The following is an 8,782-nucleotide window of genomic DNA, read 5'->3' on the forward strand; positions in this document are numbered from 1 at the left end:
GAGTGGATCTGTTGGTCCAAGGGTAGAGTGGCGCCCACCATTGGGTTATTTCATGGGAGGGGACAGCCTTGTGGAGGCCCCAGGCCTTGGCCCTGTTTTCAGCCCTGTGGCCCATTTCCTAAACTCCCCTGAACCGGGGCCCAGGGAACCAACTGGTGCTACGCTCCTTGTGAGCTGCCCCGCTTTCATGGAGGCCTCCATGTCACGGCTGGTGCTGAGGACCCCACACCCTCTCCCCTGCCTGGAGTTGCCCACCTGTCAACTCCGGTGGGCCCGCCAGAGAAGGGGGTCCATGACCTAGGCCCTGTGCTCCTCAGGGGGTGTGGGGGTGGGCTGCCTCTGGGAAGGATGGAGGAGGCCACGGAAGATGTGGGGTGAGGCGGGAGCATCTGGTGAACGAGGTTGGTACAGCTCCTGTGGGTCGAGGTCTGGAGCCTGGGCAAGAGGGGAATTAAAGGAGGGAGTTGGGGTGGGGTGGGAAGTTGGGTTGGGGGGCTGACAGTGCTGGAGGTGGACAGGAGGGAGGACCCTGAGACATCGGAGTGGTACAGGCTGGCAGAAGCATGAAGGGGTGGCAGATTTGGGGGAGGGCAACCTCGATCTGGAGCATAGAGAATGTTTCTCAGGAGACACCCTTTGTTGTGGGCTCTTTTATGGATGAGGCTCCAGACCCCTCAGGTGAAATGTTTCAAGGAGCTATTCTTTGTTCTAGGTGAGCATCTAGAACATTTCTTCTAGATGAAGGTCTTGACCACAATAGATGAACTGCCTAGGAAGATACTCTGTCTGGGTTTGATTGTGGATGAGGTTCTGGCACCTTTAGCAGGGAGACTGTTCTAGAGAGACATTCTTTGTTCTGGATTGAGTTCCAGGACACATAGCTGATAAAACGTCCTCGGGAGTCACTCTGACCTGGATTCTGTTATAACGAGGTGCAGACACTGGCACCCTGCTGCTCTGCTGTGGGGGATTCTAGCTCCCGCCATGGAGGTGGGGAAGAGGGCACCAGAACCCTGTGTGAGTGGAATATTCTAGGAAAGAGTACTCCAGTTCTAGACTTCTAGGGTTTATAAGAGTTCTGTGCCCCTGTCCACCTTAGTCCACAGCCACCTTCCCGAGGAGAAACTGTCCTCAGAACCCCTGAGACATTTCAACTGCCAACTGGTTTCCAGCTGGAGAAAATTAGCTGTGGGGACATGAGATGAATCTTGGCTCTTAGCCACCTTGCAGATGCAGCTCCCTGGGGCTGCAGCTGTAAAACTGACTTGCTTTGCCTCAGATCTGACAACCCTCCAGGACCCGTGGTTCATTCCCATGGTCCAAACATCCCAGGGCATCCTTGGGACCACTCACCCAGTGCCCTTTCTCTCCACCTGGGACAACGAGTCCTGGATAGCATGGGGGGTGGTATGGAAGCTGAGAAGTAGGCAGTTCTTTGGGGTGAGGGGACAGAGCCTCTAGGCGAAGCTTGGAACCCCTCCCCACAAATTCCTCCCTCCCGCATGCCTACTAAGGTGCGTTCACTGCAAGGGCTCAGCAGGTGATATTAAGGACAGTTGCAGACCTGAGCTGGGGTGAAGTGGACATGAGAATTAGAGGGGCAAACTATGCAAATTAGAGGGGCACTTAGCTCTTTCTGGTTCAGCCTCCCTTGGGTTACAGATAGGAACTGAGGCCCAGAGTGGCAGCGAGTCTCACAAGGTCCTAGATACCTGGCTGTTCCATCAGAATGTGAAAGGTGATAGTGGCTTTGCTAAGGATGCTGGGAGAGGGCCACACTCAGGGTGCAGGGTGGCTCCAAAGGCAGAGAAGGCAGGACTGCACATACACACACAAAAGCACACATCACCCCCATGACACAAGTCACCTCACCCCCCCAGCACCACAGGTGACTGCACAGACACCCACCCAGGCCGAGATGGTGTGTGCATCCCTCCTGTCAACACACAGAGAGTGTTTTTCCTTCTTTCTTTCTTCTACATCCCTGATCCCTAAGATTCCTCAGGAACCAGGCCTCAAGGTGGTGGGGGGTAGGAGAAGCCCAAGGCTGAACCAGACTCCCTCTGGTGCGTTCCCCCATCCTCTTTATCCTCTGTCCATCTGTTTTCGGAGACCAAATTCCATGGCCCTTTGTGAGATGGGAGCATTGAGGATGTGGACCCAGATCCAACCGACCGTTTCTCCTGGGTTGACTGCCAGCAGTTTTCACTCTGGACTGTTTCACTTAAACTCTCCCCTGCCTACAACAGAGGTGTTATCAATCCGTCTTACAGAGGAGGAAACAGGCTCAGAGAGGGGACATGAGGGTCAGCCTTGGCGAGTTATTTTACTCCCCAGTGCCCTAGAATGGTCCATCTGGCTGCCCCACTCCCCAGCATCCTTGAAAGAAAAGTTAAAAATATCCTCCCTGGGAGTTGGGAGTCCTGACAGCTCCAGGAGCTTCCCAGAGGACCAGAGAGTAGGGACGAGCAGGCAGTGCTGAGGCGTGGCTTGAGGCTCATTTTTGGACTTTACTCCACCTCCACCCCACATCTTCTCAATCCCGCAAAACCTTCCCTAAAGGCCTCTGCCTGCAAGGACACCTGAACACCAGAAACGGTCATAGTCAAAGGGCCCGAGGAGAGGGCTACAGGCACCTTCTGTGTCTCACCCTCTGGAAGGAGCTCAGCCCGTTAAGGACTATCCCCCTCCCTCCACACCTAGGAGCTCAGGACCCCATCCCTCCCAGGCCTGAGGTCCTGCTCTCTGCTGGCCTGTCCCTTAATTCATCTTGTCCCTGCTGGTCCCCTTGTTTCACTGGGATGGAGGAGTCAGAGTAGGGAAGGGGCACCATCCCATTCAAGCGGTTTTGTTTTCCTTTCTGTGACACAATCTACCTCAGCCAGTCTCTCTTCCCTGCCAGAACTGGACACCCTGGGTCCCTGCCTCCTGCTGCCCATTCCCTGTCTTCCCCCCTAGCCTGGCTGCTCAGCCCTTCCCAGAATCCCTACAACATCCTTGCAGTGAGAGAAGGTTCGCAGCCCAGAGGGGCCCTTACTGTCTCTTAAGCCACCTACCCTCCACATCCACTATAAAGAAGAAATGGAGGCACAGAGAGGGCCAGGGACTTGCCCAAGATCACACAGGAAGTCGTGGCAGAGTTAGGCTTTTCCTGGGGATGAGAGGTAGTTGGGTCCATCTTAATTTTGCCAGGGAGAGAAGAGAACAGGATGCTTTAGGTACCAAATATGTCAGGCCCTGCCATGCTGTCAGTATCTCAACCCCTAGGAGACCATGTCCCCATTCCCAGGGCAGACTTCTGTCTCCCAGTTTTTTGGAACTGATGCCCCAGGCTGCTGACTGTGCTCCCCAAACCTCTCCAGGCAGCACACACCCCTCATCACACCCCCACGCACTGATGTTCCACGTGCCTTGTAACTATCACCTGGTTGGACAGCACAGACCTCCACCCCTCCCCAGCAGGGGGCTCCCCAACAAGGAAGCCTTTCTTGGTCCTCTCCTTCCATCTGCCTTATCCTCGTATCTCCAAATCTGCCTTACCCCAAGCCAGTTCCCTGCTACACCTGTGTCCTGCAGAGGTGTGTCACCCATGAGAGTTGAAGAAAGCGGAGGGCAGGGAGGGCAAGGCCTGGTCCAGGTCTCAGGGTCAGGGCCAACAGGGCTAGGAGTATCCAGGGAGGGAAGGTCTTGCCTGGCAGCCCCAGTGCCCTCCTAAGGGCTAAAGTCCCACAGGTCCCTTGGAGATCACCTGGGCTGGGAATTCATTGAAACCTCAGGCAGTGGGGAGAAGGTTTCTGAGTGCATGGGTTGCAAATTCAAATGCCTCCAGTTGATGAAAATAAGAGCGGTAGAGGTGCTAGACAATAAAGAGTGGTGGGGACTCTGACAAACCGGAGAGTACGTGCCCTGCCTATAGCCACTAAAGTTCAAATTTTTGAAAAATCCAGTGCGGGCCAAACTAAACACTCATACTTGACCGTGGGCCACCAGTTTGGAACCTCTGGTTCAAAATGTTAATAAGGTTCTGGGAAGCCTTGAAGAGTCTGGAAACTCCTTTGAGACTTTTCTAGTCCAACCCTAAACCCCCATGGCCTGGCCACCTGAGAACTGGCCCCACGCCCTCTCGACTGAAAAGGCCAGGGAGGTCTGGGCATCCACGAGGTCCCTGGCTTGGGAACCATCATCCGATAAGGGCTGCAGGCCCCTCCAGTGACTGACAGGGGGCAGCGTAAGGACTGGGGTCTTCTCCAGTTTGGGGGCCCCCAGGTAGGAGGAACCTGCACTGGGTGGGAGGAGAGTTCAGGTACAGGCAGAGGACTGAAAGCCAGGACCCAACTGCCCCATCCTGTGCTGGGCCATGCCACCCTTTGGCACCCTGAGGATGGCTCCCTCCCAGATATGGCCCACAGGGGGAGAAGCTATCAATTTCTGTACTTCCGTTCTTTGTAATGTCTCAGTGAAAGAGATGGAGTGAGTGCCAAGCCACGTGGGCAGCAGTGGGGATGGGGTCTGCGGTCCCCCTTCCCAACCAGAGGGGCTTCTGAGACCCTGGGGCTGGAGAAAAAGACTCTAAAGTGCCCTTCTGGTTGGGGAGGGGCTAGGACATTCCCAGGTTCTTGGTTGCTGCAGGTAGAGGCGAGGGGAGGAACAGCAGGAAATTGTGGAAGTGGGAGAGGAAGGCCTGATCTAGGGATGGCCTGGTTCCTGGAAGCAGAAAACTCCCCGGTACGTGTCTGTGTGGGGTGTGGACCTGCTGTGCCAGGCCTCCTCTACCATTCCCTTCTCCCAGCAAGGAGGAGGCTGCCTTCTCCCTAGCAATCCTGGCCTTTATTCTATGCACAATCATCGTTAAGGGCACCCCCAGGCCAGGCTGAAGGGGGGTGGGCCCTGGGGCACCTGCAGTAATCCCAGAGTGGAGTGTAGCTTGAGGCAAAGGGGGTGAGAAAGGCACTAGGTAGGAAAAGGATGTTCTTCCATCTCCCTCTCACCCAAATCCCAGACTCCAAACCAGGCCTGTCTCCATTTGGTTGGCTAAACAGCCACACTTGGAGGGACCCCATCTGAACAGCCCCCCAAACCCACTGTCTTTGTGAACCAGTCATAAACTAGCTGGAAGGGACCTGAAAAATTCCCAGATTCCCCCTTATTATTTTCACCCCCGAGGATCCTATAGTTTGGGAGATTTTTCTCCCAAACTAGCCTCACTTCTTGAAGGATAATTAATTTTCCCACATTAAATTAACTCAAACTGAGCTTCTGATTGCAGATAAATGCTTCCAAGGCCTTGAGTTAGCTTCTAGGGCTTAAAGGTGGGGGGGAATATCTGTATTCTGTTGGCATTTAATACATAATTCTCAAGAGCACTTGTGGGCCCCATTCTTGCCTCTGGGACCCCAAGTTAGGAATCAGTGGTTTAATCATCCAGCGTCTGTTGAATCATCCTTCCGCTTCTGAAGGGGAAGGCCCAGAAGGGGTGGCCAGCAGAAGGTCACACAGTGAGTTGGGAGGGTGGGATCAGAGCCCAGGTTCTTCGGGGTCCCACCAGAACACCCCCAGCCCTGATGCCCCCTCTTCCACTTTTTCTCCAACTCCAGGAACCACTAGCCATGCCCGAGGGGCTAATTTCCCTCCCTCAGCACAATTCCGGGTGATTCTCCCATCCAGATTCTTTCTTCCCTCCCTAGTCGGCCCCCACCCCTGCCCAACTGTGTTTCTAATCCCGATCCCACCTCCTGGTATTTACTGCATCTGTGCCATCCTCAGTCCCGAGACCCCACTCACCCCTCTGCCCTTCCCCCAGGAGGGGGAGGGGACCCCAAGCTGGGACTTCTGTACTGAGACTCTTTTGTACACCACAAACTTTTTGTATATTTTTAATTTTGCTGCAACATGAGATATTAAAAGTCATTTCAGTACGTGCTGTTTGCGTCTTATTGTTTTGGCTATTCTGCGCCAGAGAAAGAAGATGAGGAAGGAGGGTGCGGGCAGAAAGGATACCCTCTGCCACAACCCCTGCGGCTCCTGTGGCTCCCTTAAGAGACAAAGGCATTTGGCTGGAAGAGGACAGCGGCACACAAAGCTCCCTGTTGATTGGACAGAACCTCAATCACTCAACCAGAATGGTGGGTGGGGCCAAAAATTTAGGGATTTTCTCCAAACTCCTCGTTTTACAGGTAAGGGAAAAAAGGGACTGGGAACAGACTTGCTAGAGGTCACAGAATGAGTCCGTGGCAAAGTCAGGACCTAGACCGAAGTTTCAGGAACTAGACTGAAGTTCCTAATGCCACTAAAACAAATATTTATTGAATACATACTATGTGCCAGGCACTCTTCTAAGACACAGTGAATAAGAAAGATATAAAACAGTCATGATCGCTGCCCTCCTGGAGCTTACATTCTAGAGGGCATTGCCCCTAAGAGAGCTCCCTACCTCCAGGGTTTCCACCTTCTAAGCCAGTGGTTCTCAAACTTCAAAATGCATCAGAATTACCTGGGGTAGAGGGGGGTTATTTAAAATGCAGATTTCCGTCTCCATAACTGGAGTGGGGGGGAAATAGAGCATGCCTGGGAATATGAATTTTAAAGGCTCTCCATAGGATCTAGTACAAGGGGGGTCTAAGAACCTCACTTTAAGGACCATTGCTTTAATGCCTCCTCCCCCAAATGTGACCATGACATTTCCTGGCTTTACAATCTCCCATGGCTCCCCAGGGCCTTCAGAATAAAGACTGTCAACTTTGAAAAAACGCACAAGGTAAAAGCTGTGAGTCAAGAGTCTTACTGAGGGGCTTCCCTGGTGGCGCAGTGGTTGGGAATCCACCTGCCCTTGCAGGGGACACGGGTTCAAGCCCTGGTCCGGGAGGATCCCACATGCCGCGGAGCAATTAGGCCCGTGCACCACAACTGCTGAGCCTGCACTCTGGAGCCCGCGTGCCTGGAGCCTGTGCTCCGCAACAAGAGAGGCCACCGCAGTGAGAGGCCTGCCCACCGCAGAGAAGAGTAGCCCCTGCTCGCCGCAGCTGGAGGGAGCCCGCGCGCAGCAACGAAGACCCAACGCAGCCTAAAATAAATAAATAAACTTAAAAAAAAAAAGAAGGGCCTCCCTGGTGGCGCAGTGGTTGAGAGTCCGCCTGCCGATGCAGGGGATACGGGTTCGTGCCCCGGTCTGGGAGGATCCCATATGCCGCAGAGCGGCTGGGCCCGTGAGCCATGGCCGCTGAGCCTGCGCATCCGGAGCCTGTGCTCCGCAACGGGAGAGGCCACAACAGTGAGAGGCCCGCGTACCGCAAAAAAAAAAAAAAAAAAAAAAAGAAAGAAAAAGAGTCTTATTGAGGACTATAGCCTGGGAGACTGCCTCTTAGCTAGCTCTGAGAAACTGTCCCGAAGAGGTAAGTGGGGGGAAGATCAGTATATATGTGATTTGGGTGAAGGGAGGTACGTGCAACCAAGCACACATCTCGGTAGAAGGTTGCTGCTAGTCTCAAGGAACAGATATCTTAGTTAATGGTTTTAGTGCTTTTCGAAGTATGGGAAGATGCAAGAATCCAGGTGCATAAAAAATTTCTCCTGAAAATATATAACTATCTGAAGGTCTGTTCTGCCAGTTTTCCCAGAGCACAGAGTGCCTCATTTCTGATCTCCTTTCAGGGTGTGTTAAAGGTCAGTGACTGCAGTGGCTAATGACTCAATTCTTGTAGAGCCAGATGGCTGGTGACATTCTTTAGTAGGCAAGATGCTGACTTTTCACAACCTGGACCCAAAATACCTCTTAATCCTCACCTCCAACATCACCCAACCTAGGCCTCATAGCTTCTCCAAACCACCATCTTCCTGTTTCTGTGAGGTTCTCCTGGTTGCCACCCAATGCCCTTTCTCTCCATTCTCTCATGCAGGTAGAGCCCCATTTCCTAGGAGCCCCCAGCCCAAGTGCTCAGGGAATGTAGCCCCTACCTGGCCTTAGGAGGCAAGACAGTAGTTCTCAAAATGTGGTCCCCAGAGCAGCATCACCAGGAAGTTTGTTAGAAATGCTGATTCTCAGAGCCCACCCCAGACCTACTGAATCAGCCATTGTGTGGGTGGGGAGCACCATGTTTTTATAAGCCTTCCCGCGGATTCTGAGGCACACCCAAGTTTGACAACCATTGGTCCAAGATAATTCCCCTGACTGAGGATTGGTGGGGGCAGGGCCATGTGACCCAATTCTGTGAGGCAGAGACTGCTATATGTCCCCCAGTATCCATGCCCCCCCCCCTTTTTCTATAAAGGAATTATTAGCTGGGCACATGGCCACTCAGAATAGAAGACTATTTCCCAGCCTCCTTTGCAATTAGGCGTTTCCATGGAAACAAGTTCCAGCCAATGGGATATGAGCAGTAGAACTTTGTGCTGCTTCCAGGTCATCCCTTTAGAGGGAGGAGCTGTGCTCTCCTCTGGCTCAGTTTACCCTTCCTACCGGCTTGACTGCAGCTGTGTCGAGAGCCAACTTGAAGTTGAAAGCAAAACCCTAGCCTGGTGGAGCAGCGAGACAGGAAGCCCCTAGGTCCTGGACACATGGAGCTGCTATACCTGCCCTGGACTGCTTATGTGATGGAAGAGATCAACTTCTATCACGTTTAAGTCACTGTTATTTGGATCTTTGTTAGAGCTGAAATATATCCTGGCTAATACATCTGACCCCTAGATCCCTAAGGGAAGTCTTTTGAAGAATCTCTGGGAAAGGTTTTCCTTCTCGATAAAAAGACACACAAGAAGGGGAAACCCTTGGCCTCATCAAGTGTTGATA

This window comes from Hyperoodon ampullatus (genome assembly GCF_949752795.1).
Source record: "Hyperoodon ampullatus genome assembly, chromosome: 14".
Lineage (NCBI taxonomy): Eukaryota > Metazoa > Chordata > Mammalia > Artiodactyla > Ziphiidae > Hyperoodon > Hyperoodon ampullatus.